Source organism: Microcaecilia unicolor, chromosome 9 (genome assembly GCF_901765095.1).
Source record: "Microcaecilia unicolor chromosome 9, aMicUni1.1, whole genome shotgun sequence".
NCBI classification, from domain to species: domain Eukaryota; kingdom Metazoa; phylum Chordata; class Amphibia; order Gymnophiona; family Siphonopidae; genus Microcaecilia; species Microcaecilia unicolor.
The window spans coordinates 80,790,679-80,807,919 of record NC_044039.1 but is presented as its reverse complement, the minus strand read 5'-3'; the positions used below and the strand labels follow the sequence as shown (position 1 = coordinate 80,807,919).

Below are 17,241 nucleotides of genomic sequence, written 5' to 3'. Positions count from 1 at the left end.
CCTTACTCCCTGGTGGTCCAGTGGTGCGATGGGGGCAGGTGCAAACCCCCACTTATTCCTGTTTCTTGCAGCTTCATAATAGAAACAGCCACCATGACCACTAGCGGGAGTCTCATTGTATGGCCCAGCATTGAGTATCGGGGCCTAATTTTGCATATGGCAGTCAGCATTTGATGAACCGCTGACCACTGCTGTCTGAATATTGACCAGATAGGGTCCTATATTCAAAATTATAAACCATGCATGAGATGGTCATGAGGGGATATTCAGTGGAACTTAATCCGGCAGTGCTAATGAATATCCCCTCTGACTCCCGCATCACTGTCAGAACAGTCCCTTGGTAGTCTAGGAGCAAGGTCTGGGTGGAGCCAGGAGTTATGCAGGCACCAGCATTATTCCATACTGGTACCCACAAAGTTAACAGTCAAGTAGGACCACTTAAATAACAGTCCTGTCTTTGTTGGGTTAGTTATGTAGATATGGTACTGAAATAGCAATTATACCCATGTAACTGGATATGACCAGCACTGAATACTGGGTCTAAATTACCAGCAATGGTTAGTGTTTATAAAAATGCTGACCAATGCCGGCTCAATATTGACCCAATAATTTTGAAAATATAAAACTGCTCGTGGCAATTCCTTTCTAACCTTGCCCCCAAGAACATCCCACTAAACATGAATCGTAAAATAGAATGTGAATAAAAATATGTGTGTTGTTCCACAATACACATTTCCTTTCTGTCCTGCCAGAAAAAAAAAAACAGACCAGTGAATTTGGCCACCCTACTAGCAGATGGTAAAAGAGAAGTTGAACTTCCAATGGTATTACTAGTATAAGGCAGGACAAGGTTGAAAAGCATCAGCAAGAATGAGAAATATATCAATGAAATGCTTCATGACTCATCAGATCTCTAGAATTGGGGAAGAAGAAGCTGTGCTATGACTGTGCTTCGTGAACTACAGAGGCGTTTTACCTTGTGTTCCTTGTCCTCTGATGTAACAGGTTTCAGGATTCAATCAAATAAACACTTGTTTCATATATATTCCAATGTCCAGCTGTGTTATTTCAAAGGTCCACTCTCAAACCCTCACTCAGAGTATCACAATACCCTTAGTTACTTGGTAGATCCCTTTGAAATTTTACCTCTAAATAGAGCATCAGAAAAAATGACAAAGATCCATGGCTACGGTTGCTTCCTTGTTCTCCTCCATTGTTTTGGATCTCCACCTATACCAAGAAGCTGATGTAATAAAGTGTGGGAAGGCTTATATACAACTTAAGCATGGGCTCTGTGCACAATATTTACATTTTTATAGCTGCCTAATTCAGAGAGTTCAGCACACAAAAAAAACTAAAGTTTGCGTAGATATCAGTGCATTGTTCATATTAATCCAATGGCAGTGAAAATTTTAGTCATCAAACATGAGTGCAAAGAAGTGAGAGCATGACCCAAAGGGATTTAGTGTGTGGTCTGAGGAGGAGTAAAATGTTAGCATGCGGTTTTGTGCCAGCTTTTTTTTCTTGTGCTACCACAACATTTTTTGTTTTATTGGAGGAATTGATTGGACAATCTAATGAATAATTTTTTTTTTAAAGTAGGGGAAGGGGGATGAAGTACTGAGGTGATTGTATTGCTATGTGTGAGGTTAAGAGAGTGGTATTCTCTAACGGGGAATAACAATACTTTCTAGGAGCACATATACATAAATTCATCAACTCAACTGCCCCTTATAAAGATTTTTAAACAGTAGCTTTTATTTTCAATATATTACATTACATTTAAACCAACAGTCTCTGGAACTCAGTCTCTCAAGCCTTTCACTGCGCCATTTCAGCTTCCACTCCCATTTTTTCATTAATTAAACATAGTTCATCTGAACTACTTCAACATGCTACTCTACTCCACAATAACCAGTACTAGTATGGTCAATTAACCATCTGAAACAAGGAACAGGTTCATGTATACTGTGCCCAAGCACAAAGTTCTTGCTGTCCAAGCATTGCTTTTGTGAAAAATGGTTCTTTAACAATAGCTCTTTAACACGGCGAACCTTTATCCGTACTGGGATAGTAGTAGCCAGTCAGCTCAATGGGTTAGCGCAGCTTAAAGAGAGCTTCCATTTGACTGCATCAAATTAGCTTTAAAATTCCTCTCCAGCTTTACGCTCCTCTATGCGAGACCGCATTTCGGTTCAACCTTCCTCAGGAGGACCAACTCCCACAACCTGAAAAAATACAAAATACCACCCATGTCCACACATTAATCACCAACCTATTTTCAATCTTATCTATATCAGTTAATACACCTCTTCAAGGCGCATACCTTAGGGAATCTCTGTCCAAGGCGTCCCATCATACCAATTGATTCAGCTACAAGAGTATGCTACCAACTGTCCACCCTCTTTATCTCTCCAAATATAAACTACCCACACCTGAAAATGGGGAGGGATAATTTATCAGAGCCACTCCACTTATAGGTTTAGACCCCTGGGAGCCATCGTACTCCAATTAAAGATGAACCTTTGTTCCATACTACGCAACTGTGTAGTGACGTCACCTCCATCCTCGATAGGGGACCACCCGTCTCAACACCACACACGCTTCAAATCTTCAATCCGATGATGATACCTATTCCAATGGTCCACCAAAGGTGCATCTTTTTTACCTATTCTTATATTGCTCACATGTTCCGCCAACCTATACTTAAGTTGGCGTTTCGTGTGACCAATATAATAGAGTCGGCACGGACTCTATTAAGAGAGTGGTGCCATGGCTATGAAATGTTGGGCAGTATGCTTGAGGTGTAATTAAGCTCTGGAATTTATTGCCAGAGAATGTGATAAAAGTGGTTAGCATAGCAGGGTTTTTAAAAGGTTTTGACAAGTTCCTAAAAGAAAATCCATAAATCATTGTTAAGGTGGACTTTGGAAAATCCATGCTTATTCATGGGATATGCAGCATCTATTTTACTCTTTTGGACCTGGATGACCACTGTTGGAAACAGGAAACTGGGCTCAATAGACCTTTGGTCTGCCCCAGTATAGAGATGCTTATGTACTTATAGATAAAGCACATCTAATGCGCATAATATTGTATGGGCATGCAACACTTCTCCAGGTCCTGGTATAATCCGTGTGCAAAATATTGTTTTCACAAAGATGAAACTTATGAATAACAATATAAAGTAACAAAGTACCTACAAAAGGAAGGGGAGCCTCATAGCTCAAACCCCAGTTTTTAAAGAGTTAAAGCTATCAAAAAAAGACCTTCACCATCGGCAAAAACCTTCCCATAAGCTACATTCAAAAAGCAAAATATAGTAACTTATCTCTTGAGAAATGTGTAGCTTTCAAAACATGTCCGGTGGAAGTCTGAAGATGTAGGAATGCCCCAGGGCCAACGTTGGCCAGAGTTTCGTAAAAAATGCTTCAGGGTCCCAGGAGGCACAAAAATTCCACAACTTAGCGTTCAACATGTCTGTACATCCACACTGGGATGCACTGGGCAGGGCTGGGCACCGCCTCTTCCGAGGCGGCGCTGATGGAAGAGGAGGGAGGCCTCCTTCAACTGAAGGTACGGGGTGGGGAAGGGCGGGAGGATTGTGCCTGAATGCAAGCTCAGGCACAATCCTCCCACACTTTACCCTATGATCAGAGAAAATAGCACGTATAAATTTGCATGCTGTTATCTCTGATCATGGGGCAATAAAGCCCCATGCTGTTCCAGCGCTATTTTTAGAGCGCTGTTTGGAACAGCACAGGGCTTTCGATCATCTGCCCATGAGAGTTTCTCTCACACAAGCACCTACTCAGATAAATGAAGCTAGCAGCTCGCTTATCAGAGACTGCTCCTCCACTCCAACAGCCCTGAACCTGCTAGCTCCTCTCTCTGAGGAAATGACAGGGAAGAAGCAAAGCATAACATGAGTGGTTTCTTCCAGTGCTCTGCAACTTTCACAACATGGGCAGAGACAGGAAGCAGCTGAGCTACCTAAGTCTGGCAAAAATAAATAAATGATGTCTATAAAGGACACGCAGTCAGCATAGTTGCTTATCTGTAATGGTGTTCTCCATAGTCATCGGGATAATGCAGACACACTTAGTAGGTTTCTCTGCCAGCTGGTTGCTCTAGCACGCTCTCCCTAGCTTCCTCAATTAAGTTTCACAGCCAGTCAGGAGCAGAGATACTCTCCCGCTCAAGAGACATCACCGTGTCAGTCAGTTCTTTTAAACAGCAAGAGATGAAAACAGTCCAACGGAAAAATATATATATATATATATATATATATATATATATATATATATATATATATATATATATATATATATATATATATATGCTTTCTCCATGTCATAAAGTTAATGCAGACACACTTGATGTCTCCCTAGCTGAGAGTTGCAATTCCAGTGATCATGACCCACGTAACCAAATAAAGTAGATATTTGGGAGAAGGAACAGAACAGTCAGGCAAACGTAGGACTACTTGTCCAAGCTTAGCATTACTTCTTGTAACTCTGTCAAGGCAGTAATGTTGAGTGAAAGTGTGTGGACCACTTGGCTGCCTTGCAGAAATCTATTAAGGGTACGCCCTTGAGGTGAGCTGTGGAAGTAGCTATGGCCCTCACTGAATGTGCCCCAATCAGAGATGGTGGAGAAGGTCAGTTTTGCTGTAACAAAAAGAGTTGTAATCTGCTATTCAGCTCTTCTGCAGTCTAGAGTGTGGAGAGACTCGTCAGCAGGTGAGGAATGAGGTTTCAGAAAGAATATAGGTAGTACAATATCTTGACTGATGTGGAAAATAGATACAATTTGGGAAAAAATGCATGCATATGTAGGGAAATGCACTTTTGAAGGGAAAAACCTTGTATATGGAGGGTAATGGACTAAGGCCTGTATTTCACCTATGTGTCAAGCTGAGGTGGTTCTGATGAGAAATAGTCTTCCAAGTGAGGTACTGTAGTGGAGCTGATGCCAATGGTTCAAAATGGGGGTAGAGGAATTGGGTGAGAACCAAATTCAAGTCCCAAGTGGGCAGAGGAGGAGTAATAGGGGGATGTAAATGAAGCAATCCTTTAAAAAAATCGCTTGACTATTGAATGGGATGAGAATGAAGGATGGTGAGAATCTGTATGATGGGAAGATATGGCAGCCAAATGTATTCGAATGGAGGAAGGTTTGAGTCCTGAGTGCGATAGGTGTAACAAATATTGAAGAGTCTGAAGCGAAAAAGTAAATGGGTCATGGTTATTGTCTACACACCATGAAGTAAATCTTCCATTATCTGAGGACAAGCAGGCTGTTTGTTCTCACAGATGGGTCGACTTCCGCGTCGGCCCAGGAAACGGCAATTTGTAAGTAAAAATAAAAAAAGGTTTTGCCCAGAGTCTTTTGGCGCGTGAATCACGTGCATCGTGCATATGCGGACAACTTCCCGCCCGTCGCACAAGCGTGCCCCCTTAGTTCTTTTCTGTCCGCGACGAGGTGACAGGATTTTTTCTGCTCTCCTCGTTCTTGGCCCAGGAACAGAGTCTGACAACTATTTCTTTTATTTCTTTTATTATTTTAGTCATTTTCTTAAAAAAAAAAAATTAATATTCCCGTAGTTGCTTTTAGCATTTTTCCCCTATTTTACGTTTACTTTCTTTTCGATGCGGCTGGCCTTTCTCCATTTTTGTGCCCGTCCCTTTTTTGGCACAATCGCGTCGTTTGATTTCACCGAAGCTGTTTTTCCTTCCATGTCATTGAAGACACCCAGCGGCTTCAAACGTTGTACACGGTGCAACCGGACCATCTCAGGTACCGATACCCACGCCTGGTGTATCCAGTTCCTTGGGCCCGACCACACCCCAGCCGCTTGTAGTCTGTTTCTTCGTATGAAGAAACGGACACAAGCGTCTTGAGAAGCCCAGCATGAAAAGCTTTTTGGGGCTTGGTCCGGTCCTTCGACGTTGACATCAACATCAGTACTGAGGTCGTCGGAATTTGACATCGACAGGAGCATCGATGTCGGGAGCAGAGGTAATGGCTGCTGACAGACCAGCCCGCGCTGGGAGCAGTGAGGCATCGAGTGGGTCTCCACCTGTCTCGAGACCTCCTGTTATGCAGGCCCCCCGGGACCAACCTGCATCGGACCCAGCCCCAAGAAGGCATGAGGATTCCACGTCCTCCTCATCGGTACCGAGGAGTCTAGATGACGGGCGTTGAGTGAAGGCAAAGAAGCACCATCATCTATCTCCTTCGACACACGGTGCCGGGAGCTCCGGGACATCGAGGGAATCGGCACCCGAGAATCGTTGGTGCCGAGAGGATCGCTCCCCCTCTCTACAGGATGTGCCGATGCGTCGGTCTCCTAGCAGCCCAGTACCTGCTCCTGAGCCTCGACAGATTCTTCCACCAGCTGCTCCACCAACCCCGCAGCCTTGTCCGACGGCAGCTCTCGACGAGTGCATCAGGGCTCTGCTTCCAGAGCTTCTGGAAGGATTGCTGCGTCAGTCTGCTTTGGTGTCAGGGGTGCTTGCACCTTCCGTGCCATCTGCTGCAGCGGCGTCTGGCCCCTCGCCTGTGGTGAGGTCTCAACCTTGGTGCCGCCTGTGGCATCGGCGTTGGCTGCCACCCAGGTCAACTTCCCTTCGACGTTGGTGGAGGAAGCTTCACCGCAGTCCAGGCGGGCATCGACTCCTCGGCATCGAGGCAGGGTCAGTCTCGGACTGCCCTGAGAGAAGTCTTGTCCTATAGTGAAGAGGAGCGCTTGTGGGAAAAAGAGGAGGATCTCAGATACTTTTCTTCTGATGAGTCCTATGGGATTCCCTCTGAACCTTCCCCTCCACCAGAAAGAAGACTGTCTCCACCGGAGAGTCTGTCCTTTACCTCCTTTGTCTGGGAAATGGCTACGGCTATTCCTTTCCCTATGGAGGTTGAGGATGAACCCAGGACTGAGATGCTCAAGGTCCTGGATTATCCTTCTCCACCTAGAGAGGCTGTAACGGCTCCTTTGCATAATGTACTGAAGGAAGTCCTTATGCCAGTATCGGATCCACGGTGAACCTGGATTAATGAAGTCTCAGCTTCCTCACAATTCCATGGTGGTGGACTCCTCCCTCAAAAGAGCCAAGAGTACTAGAGACTATGCCTCGGTTCCCCCAGGCAGAGAAGCTAGGACCTTGGATTCTTTTGCGAAGACGACATATCAGGCCACTATGCTCGCTGCCAAGATCCAGTCATACCAGCTCTTCACGAGCATCCACTTGCGGAACTCAGTAACACAACTGTCCAGCTTGGTAGATGCACTCCCTCCTGAGCAGGCCGAGTCTTTTCGCCAGGTGGTCAGGCAGCAGAAGGCGTGTCGAAAGTTACTAGCCAGGGGTACATTCGACACTTTTGATGTAGCATCCAGGATCGCCGCTCAAGGTATAGTGATGCGCAGACTCTCATGGCTGCATGTCTTTGACCTGGATCATTCGGTCCAGCAGCGGATGGTGGATGTTCCTTGCTGGGGGGATAACCTTTTTGGTGAGAAAGTAGAGGATCTAGTTGACCAGATCAAGAAGCATAATGATGCTATGGATTCTCTGTCCCGCCGGGCATCTTCTGCTACTACCTCCTCATCAAGGAGGTATTTTGTATTTTGGGGGGAAGAGGAGTGCTCCCTATTCCTATCCCAGGCATAGGTACACTCCTGCTTCTCGGCAGCCTGCCCAGGCTCAGTCCCAGCACGCTCATTCTCATCAACAGCGTGCGCCTAAGGCCACTGCAGCTCCCCAGCAAAAGCAAGGTATGGGCTTTTGACTGGCTCATGCTCAGCATAGCCTCAGTAAAAGTGTCTGTACTGGACGACTTGCCGGTTGGGAGGAGGTTGATATTTTTTCACCAGAGGTGGCCTCTCATAACCCCCGACTGGTGGGTTCTTCAAATACTCCGGTTAGGATACACCCTTAATCTGGAATCCAAACCTCCAAATTGCCCACCGGGAGCTCATTCTTACAGCTCCTAACACAAACAGGTACTTGCAGAGGAACTCTCCGCCCTTGTAAAGGCCCAAGCGGTCGAACCCGTTTCACCAGGGGAAGAAGGGCTGGGATTCTATTCCAGGTACTTCCTTGTGCAAAAGAAAACAGGGAGGATGCGTCCCATCCTAGATCTGAGGGCCCTGAACAAATTTCTAGTCCGCTGTCTGGACTTAAAGGATGCTTACACACACATCTTGATACTCCCAGCTCACAGGAAGTATCTTCGATTTTGGCTGGGAACACAGCACTTTCAATACCGTGTACTGCCCTTTGGTCTGGCTGCGCCCAGAGCTTTTACAAAGTGCCTAGCGGTAGTCGCAGCATCACTCAGCAGGCTGGGGGTGCATGTGTTCCCTTATCTCGAAGATTGGTTAGTGAAGAGCACCTCGGAGGCAGGCGCTCTACAGTCCATGCAAATGACTATTCAGGTGCTAAAGCTACTGGGGTTCGTGATCAATTACTCCAAGTCCCATCTCACCCCAGTTCAAAAGTTGGAATTCATTGGAGCTCTGTTGAACACAAAGACAGCTCGAGTTTATCTTCCCGATACAAGGGCAGACAACCTCCTGTTCCTAGTGTCCACAGCTTGAGCGTCTCAACAGATCACGTCTCGGCAGATGTTGAGACTTCTGTGGCACATGGTTTCCACAGTTCATGTAACTCCAATGGCACGTCTACACATGAGATCAGCACAGTGGACCCTAGCTTCCCAGTGGTGTCAAGCTGCGAGGGATCTAGAGGATGTGATCCATCTGTCCACTGACTTTCGGAATTCCCTTCAGTGGTGGACGATTCAATCCAATTTGACCTTGGGACATCCATTCCAAATTCCTCAGCCACAAAAAGTGCTGACAATGGATGCATCCCTCCTGGGGTGGGGAGCTCATGTAGATGGACTTCACACTCAAGGAGCTTGGTCTTTTCAGGAAAAAGGTCTTCAGATCAATCTCCTGGAATTGCGAGCGATCTGGAACGCTCTAAAGGCTTTCAGAGATCGGCTGTCCAACCAAATCATTTTGATTCGGACAGACAATTAGGTTGCCATGAATTACACCAACAAGCAGGGGGGCACCGGAGCTCGCCCTCTGTGTCAGGAAGCCGTTCAGATGTGGCTTTGAGCACGCCGTAATGGCATGCTTCTCCAAGCCACTTATTTGGCAGGCGTAAACAACAGTCTGGCCGACAAGTTGAGCAGGATAATGCAACCTCACGAGTGGTCACTGAATAAGGGCGTAGCCCGCAAGATCTTCCGAGCATGGGGCACCCCCTCGGTGGATCTTTTTGCCACTCAGATCAATCACAAGGTCCCTCAGTTCTGTTCCAGGCTTCAGGCCCACGACAGACTAGCGTCAGATGCCTTTCTCTTTCACTGGGGAACGGGCCTCCTTATGCGTATCTTCCCATACTTCTTGTAGGGAAGACTTTGCTTAAACTCAAACAAGCCTGCGGAACCATGATTCTGATTGCTCCCTTCTGGCCGCATCAGATTTGGTTCCCTCTTCTTCTTGAGTTGTCCTCCGAAGAACTGTGGAGATTGGAATGTTTTCCAGCCCTCACCAGCCAGAACGTGGGGTCGATTCTATATCACAATCTCCAGTCTCTGGCTTTCACGGCCTGGATGTTGAGAGGTTAGAATTCACCTCCTTTGGTCTTTCAGAGGGTGTCTCCCAAGTCTTTCTTGCTTCCAGAAAAGATTCCACGAAGAGGTGTTACTCTTTCAAATGGATGAGGTTTGCTGTCTGGTGTGACAGCAAGGCCCTAGATCCTCTTTCTGTCCTACACAGACCCTGCTTGAATACTTTCTACACTTATCAGGGTCTGGTCTCAAGACCAACTCAGTAAGGGTTCATCTTAGTGCGATTAGTGCTTATCATCGCCTTGTAGAGGGTAAGCCTATCTCTGGACAGCCTTTAGTTGTTCGCTTCATGAGAGGTTTGCTTTTGTCAAAGCCCCCCGGTCAAACCTCCACCGGTGTCATGAGATCTCAATGTCGTTCTCACCCAGCTGATGAAAGCTCCTTTTGAGCCACTGAATTCCTGCCATCTGAAGTACTTGACCTGGAAGGTCATTTTCTTGGTGCCTGTTACTTCAGCTCGTAGGGTCAGTGAGCTTCAGGCCTTAGTAGTACATGCACCTTATATCAAGTTTCATCACAACAGAGTAGTCCTCCATACACACACGCTAAGTTCCTGCCGAAGGTGGTGTCGGAGTTCCATCTGAACCAGTCACTTGTCCTGCCAACATTCTTTCCCCGTCCTCATACCTGCCGTGGCGAAAGCAGTTTGCATACCTTGGACTGCAAGAAAGCATTGGCCTTTTACATAGGCGGTCGGTGGCCCAACTGTTTGGGGAGGCTAAAGGGGGTGGGGTTAGGGGCGGGTTGGGGCAGGGCCATGGGCAGTGCTTACCTCCATAATTGTCTGACTACACACAGAAAAAAAAAAAAAAGTAAAAATAAAATAGTCACAATTAATACCTTTTATTAAATTTAGATATTAGATTGTAAGCTCTATTGAGCAGGGACTGTCTCTTTGTGTCAGGTGTTCAGCGCTGTGTGCGTCTGGTAGCGCTATACAAATGTTAATAATAATAATATTTGATATGTATCATATGCTTTACTTTTTGTCTATTTAGATTGTAAGCTCTTTGAGCAGGGACTGTCTTTCTTCTGTGTTTGTACAGCGCTGCGTACACTTTGTAGCGCTCTAGAAATGTTAAATAGTAGTAGTAGTAGTAGTATGTCAAAGAATAAAGTGGTTGCTTAAAGCATAAGCTAACCACAATCGCTCAACTGCAAAACACTATGCACAACTTTGTGCAAAAACACACTCAGAACCTTACTGTACCATAAATATTACACTGGACAGAACCTAATACACCTATATACCACCCATACGGAAAATGCAGACCGTCAACAATATGAAACAAAGGATCATAATATCACAATTCTCATGTAGAGCCACAAAACACCCTTTTAGGGTGGATAGTATTCACAATGAGCTCCTTTTATTAACAACCATATGTAGATCTTTCAAGAGGTAGTGTGTCATGATTTAGGCTCTACACCCTTTCTGATGTTTTGGTGCCAGCTCAGTAAGGCCAACACACAATCTCTCCACTGCAAAACACTATACACAAACTTGTACAAAAACACACTCACAACCTTACCAAACCATAACAGCACTAATTACAAGGACAGGACGAGCTACAACTTTATGCGTGGAAAGGCAGCACTGTAATTACACTGGGCTCTAAAACACCAGTACACAAGCTAGTGAAAAAAATAAAAAGGGCTGCAAATACTACAAATACTACACACTAGCTGAATACTGCACCTTGATCACACATGAAAAACACATGACACAACAGATATGAAGGCAAAATACTGAACTGGAAAGTTACCTCAAGAAGTCAGACTCAGCATGCAGCAATACTAGAAAAATTTAAACTTGCCTGCAAAATATCACAGATGCACATTTCCAAAAGCTGACATATTCCAATTAATAAATTCTGAATAAAAAAAATGTTTTCTACCTTTGCTGTCTGAGTATTTAGTTTTTCTGTTAGCTTTGGTCCCAGTTTCTTCTGTTGTATGCAGCAATTCTCTTCTCCCCTGCCTTCACCTCCTCTACAGGGATCTGTTCTCTCCCCCTGCCTTCCCCTTCTCTCCAGCGATCTCTCCCCTCCCCTCCCCTCCATCCATCCACGGCCAGAAATTCGCCTCTCCCCTGCCCTCCCCTCCAGCGATCTGTTCTCTCCCCCTGCCCTCCCCTTCTCTCCATGTCTTGTCCAGCGATCTGTTCCCCTCCCCTCCATGTCCAGCGATTCTCCCTGCCCTCGCCTTAACCGTTTTACTCTCCCTGGCAGCAATGTCTGTGAAGAAAAAGGCACTGCAGACTCGCCTCCGGCTTCAGCTTTTCCCTTCGCTCTTCACACAGTGTCCCGCCTTCGCGGAAACAGGAAATGCATCATCGTGAAGGCGGGACACTGTGTGAAGAGCGAAGGGAAAAGCTGAAGCCGGAGGCGAGTCTGCAGTTCCTTTTTCTTCACAGACGTTGCTGCCAGGGAGAGTAAAATGGTTATATGTGTGTGTGTGGGGGGGGGGGGGGGGTTTACGTGCGGGGGGGGGGGGCAAGGAAGGCTGCCGATCGGGGAGAGCAGGAAGGAAGGAGGGACGGTGGGAGAGCTCCCTGGCTGCTGCGCAAGCCCTGCGTTTGTGAGGGCAGCAGCCAGGGGAAGGTCAAGATTGGGCTGGGGAGGCTTAGCCTCCCCAAGCCTCTTATACGGGGCGCCTATGGCCTTTTATGTGGATCAGACGAAGCCCTTCAGACAGTCCGCCCAGTTGTTTGTCTCTTTTGATCCCAACAGGAATGGAGTCGCCATCGGAAAATGCACAGTCTCCAATTGGCTAGCAGATTGCATTTCCTTCGCTTATTACAAGCTGGGCTGTCTTTAGAGGGCCATGTCACAGCTCACAATGTTAGAGCCATGGCTGCGTCAGTGGCTCACTTAAAGTCAGCCTCTATTGAAGAGATTTGCAAGGCTGCAACGTGGTCATCGGTCCACACATTCACATCTCACTACTGCCTTCAGCAGGATTCCCGACGTGACAGTCGGTTTGGGCAGTCAGTGCTGCAGAATCTGTTCGGGGTTTAGAATCCAACTCCACTCCCCCTAGGCCCTTTTTTCTTCTGTTCCAGGCTGCACTCTCAGTTAGCTGCTTATTGTTTCAGGTTAATCTATGTTATGTCCTCGCCGTTGCGAGGCCCGATTGACCACTGTTTGTTGTTTTGAGTGAGACTAGATGCTAGGGATAGCCCATCTATGAGAACAAGCAGCCTGCTTGTCCTCGGAGAAAGCGAAGATACTTACCTGTAGCAGGTATTCTCCGAGAACAGCAGGCTGATTGTTCTCACCAACCCGCCCACCTCCCCTTTGGAGTTGTTACTGGTTTCCTTTATGCTTTTTGACTGTTTATACGGCTCATGCAGGTCATGAACCATAAAATAACTTTACAACAGTAACAGAATTATGAGCAAAGCTAGGCCTCTGTGAACAGGCTATGAACAGGTTAAGAGTCACTGAAAAGCTAAATAATAATTACACAGAATGTGTATCTCATGTCAGCTTGCCCTTCTGTTGGAGAGATAGGCAGGTATGGAGTCATAACAGAGATATGTGTGGCAGGAGAATATTGTACATGAATGTAGTAATGTAAGGGGGAATTTGCTGCTGACCATGAAAGCAGATAATGAAGAGACACAACTTTGGTTGCTGGGAAGATGGTTTTTGCAAAGTAGGATAACCTTACTGACCTTACTTATGATAAGCAAATATGTTATGAAGAACTTTGCTTCTGTAAGATAGAATTTATTAGAATATGCTGGAATATGTTAGAATATGCTGACTTTGTACTTCCAATACTAGCCTACGAGAGAAAAGGTTATAAAAGGAGAATCATGGACAGAGGCAATCAGAGAGCTAATGTCAGAGGTCACGTTTGTGTCCCGGTTGCTGTTTCATATGAGAATTAATTAATTATATTACGTATTCTAATTGTAGTCCTGATTGGTAAGTGTAATAAACAATTACTGATTATTCTGATATTACTATAGCCTTCTGTGTTTTTTTGTCTCTCCACCTGGTGGCGTTAGGACCATAATCCCTGGAGTGCTGGACATTCCAGGTTACAGGTAACTAGTACCTTTATACCTGGGAGAGGGCAGAAAGAAAAACATTTGGTAGTAGAGGATGGTTGTGTGAACAGATAGTCAGATTTTATCCTACCCCACACACTGGTAGAAGTGGGGAGTCCCTCTTCTAAATTGTTAGCAACTTTTGTTTTTTAGCTAATTTGTCATTCAATTTTATTCTTAACTAGCTCTACCTGGCCACGCGTTGCCGTGGCTCAGTCTGGTTAAATGGAAAAGAAAGAAAAGAAGAAGCGCACGTTTCTAATATGTTTAATTTCACAATGCTTGTGGGTATACAATATTTTTTGTTGTTCCATTGTGTGTGCAGAGATAGAGATTGTCTGGTTTGCCGACTGTAGAACATGCAATATATAATTGTCCATGTGAGAAGCAATCCGTGTGTAGATGTAAACGGGTGAATTCTAAAGATTGACCCTGAGCTGTGTTGATGGTGATTGCAAACGCCAATCGAATTGGGAATTGCAATCTGTTAAATTGAAATGGCATATCTGTTGGAATCATAGGACTGCGAGGAATGAGGACATGTTCACCTTTGAAAGGTCCTGTCAAGATTGTTGCTTGTACGACATTGCTCATTAATTTTTTTTACTGCAAGCCGCTGCGGTTGGAAAGCTTTGGCTGGTTGATATTTCGCAACATGATAATTGGCACGCCGATTTTCAATTGCAGTACGTGCTGTGGCATCCCTGGCAGATCGAGTGAATTGAAAAAGCCTGTTGGATAATTAAGCGCTTCATCTGCTTCCAGAACAGTGTCGACGGACTTGTATGTGAGTGGCTCGCTTTAAATGTTAGACTGAATAAAATTGTTCAGTTCGTAGACGTCTTTGTTCTTTGCCGCAAGAATAGCTCGTTCACTCAGCGAATCGTGATTCTTATAATTGGTTTGAATATTGGGAAATACTTTTCCAACCAATTGTTCTTTTGAGGTCACTAAATTGCAGAAGTTATGAGGCAATGAAATTCGTCCTGAGGTCAGATCAACCGGCACTTTTCCGTTCCTGATTTTCAGCAATTGACGTGAGAATATCTGAGCTGATTGATAGTTTTGCAGCTGGACACGCATATTTGTAGTTAAGTTTAACGTCTTTACGTGTTGCCACAAAGTAGAGTATTTTAGGCAAGCATTTATTTTGTCCGCTGGTGTCGATCGAGGAACTACAGGTAATGTTTGCCTGAAATCTCCTGCAAGCAATATCAATGTGTTCCCAAATGGTCTGATGTTTCCATGCAAATCTTGCAATGATCGATCAAGAGCCTCGATCGATGTTTTTCGCTGTGCTGTTTCCTCGGCACCTATTTGAGCCATTCTTTGTTTCACTTGTTCGCTGATGCCTGTTCTTCGTCAGTTTGATTTGCAATTGTAGGTATATAAAAACACGTGCATATTCGAATGCAACGTTGTGTGGAAATTTCAAAGCAATCAGTGAAGAACCTTCGGAGATTTAAGCCACTGTCAGCCTGTCGCGTTGATTCTGTTGAGAACAAAGCAGATCTGAATCTGCAGAATGCGATCGCCATGCTCGCAACCGTGCACGTCGCTCTGCTGCTTCCTCGGCACGTATTTGAGCCATTCTTTGTGTGTTTTGCTCGTTCGCTGATGGCCGTTCTTCCTCAGTTTGATTGCAATTACTCGTCGCACTGCTTCCGCTCCGCGAGTATGACAGCTGTGACATCTAAATAATAGTAGATATATAAAAACATGCGTGTAATTTCAAAGCAATCGGTGAAGAACTTTCAGAGATTTAAACCACTCTCAGCCTGTCGCGTTGATTCTGTTGAGAACAAAGCAGATCTGAAGCTGCAGAACGCGATCGCTGTGCTCGCAACCGTGCATCGTCAAGTCTGGCTGCACGTCGCTCTGCTGCTTCCTTGGCACGTATTTGAGCCATTCTTTGTCTGTTTCACTCGTTCGGTGATGGCCGTTCTTCCTCAGTTTGATTTGCAATTACTCATCGCACTGCTTCCGCTCCGCGAGTACAACAGCTGTGACATCTATATAATAGTAGGTATATAAAAACATGCGCGTATTTGAATGCAATGTTGTGTCCAAATTTGAAAGCAATCGGTGAAGAACTTTCGGAGATTTAAGATTTTGAACAAACTAACATTTACATTTTTATTTATATAGATTCTTGTACCCTCACTACAGATTAAGTGTATCCACCTTTGGGAGAGACTAAATTTTGAGGTGTCTTTAATTATACTTGCACCCGTCTACTGATGCGGTATCCGCCTTTGGCGAGACTAAATTTTTGATGTCTTTCTTTATAATTGTATCCGTCTACGGACGAGACTAAAAATATTTTTATTTACTATGTAATAGTATCCATCTAAAGATGTGATATCCACTTTCTAGCGAGACTAAACGTGATACTGTTAGCAGGTAGGAAATTGACTTCACTGTTAACAAGAAAAGTTTCTGTTTTGTGGTTAAGCTAAGGGGTTCATAAGTTTTGTGTGGGACGCCAGTGAAACTGCCCCTTAAGGTTATTTGTGCTTGGAGAACATCCAAGGTCTGCTGCGAGACTCTTGGGTAAGACTACTCGGAGATTGCATCCAGTCTCATTCGCAGGAGTATTGGATAGCTGTTCTGCACGGGTTCAGATCGATTGGTACATCGGGTAGTAAGTAACATAATTTTTGTTTTGTATACTTAACTGGTAAGGTATAGATATTATCATGACCTCCCTGTCTCCCCCACTTCTAAAATTAAAGATGGGTTGGATAATACTGTGGGGATTTCACAAAAACCCTGGCCAGACATGAAGGAATATATTCTGCATGTAATAATTTAACCTGCTTCCAAGCTACTAAATTCAGAAGAAGAAGATAGGGGAAAGTTTTGAGGGAGACAGAGGAGTGTGGTAGCCGTGTTAGTCCACTCTTAAGGTTATCAATAGAAATCAAACAAAATAAAACATGGAAAAGAAAATAAGATGATACTTTTTTATTGGACATAAATTAATACATTTCTTGATTAGCTTTCGAAGGTTGCCCTTCTTCGTCAGATCGGAAATAAGCAAATGTGCTAGCTGACAGTGTATATAAGTGATGTCCCCATGCATACCTCCGACCCACCCCCATCCTCTCACCCTGTCAGACTGTCACAGTAATGCTTGAAGGTTTTCACTTATATACACCGAGGGAGACAGAGAATTTTTCAGCTCCTTGGGCATGATGGAAATTGCTACGGGTTTCTCATTGTAGCCACGTTAGTTACTGTTACTGAGGATAATTGTTTGTTCCCTCATATCCCACTTACCCCCCTTGCCTGCCTCTTTTTTTTTTTAATCATTTATAATTTTTCATTTTACAAGGGTCACTTGCAAACAGTAATACAGAGATGACTGTACATTAATACAATATTAGAGGAAAACAATCTCAACTAGATAAATGGATTATATAAAATCATTCTCTTTCTTAGACCACAAAATAAATAGGGAGAGTGAAACAAGACAAGGAGATCAATTAAACAACAGTAAACAAAGAAAACGTGGTATTAACCTGATTATCCCT

The 17,241-nt window shown here is 44.7% G+C and overlaps 1 protein-coding gene across 1 annotated transcript in view; it reads left to right on the top strand.

Annotated features, from left to right (window-relative positions):
- Nucleotides 1-17,241, top strand: part of MPPED1 (metallophosphoesterase domain containing 1) — a 231,215-nt gene that overhangs the window by 168,301 nt on the left and 45,673 nt on the right. The window lies entirely within an intron of this gene.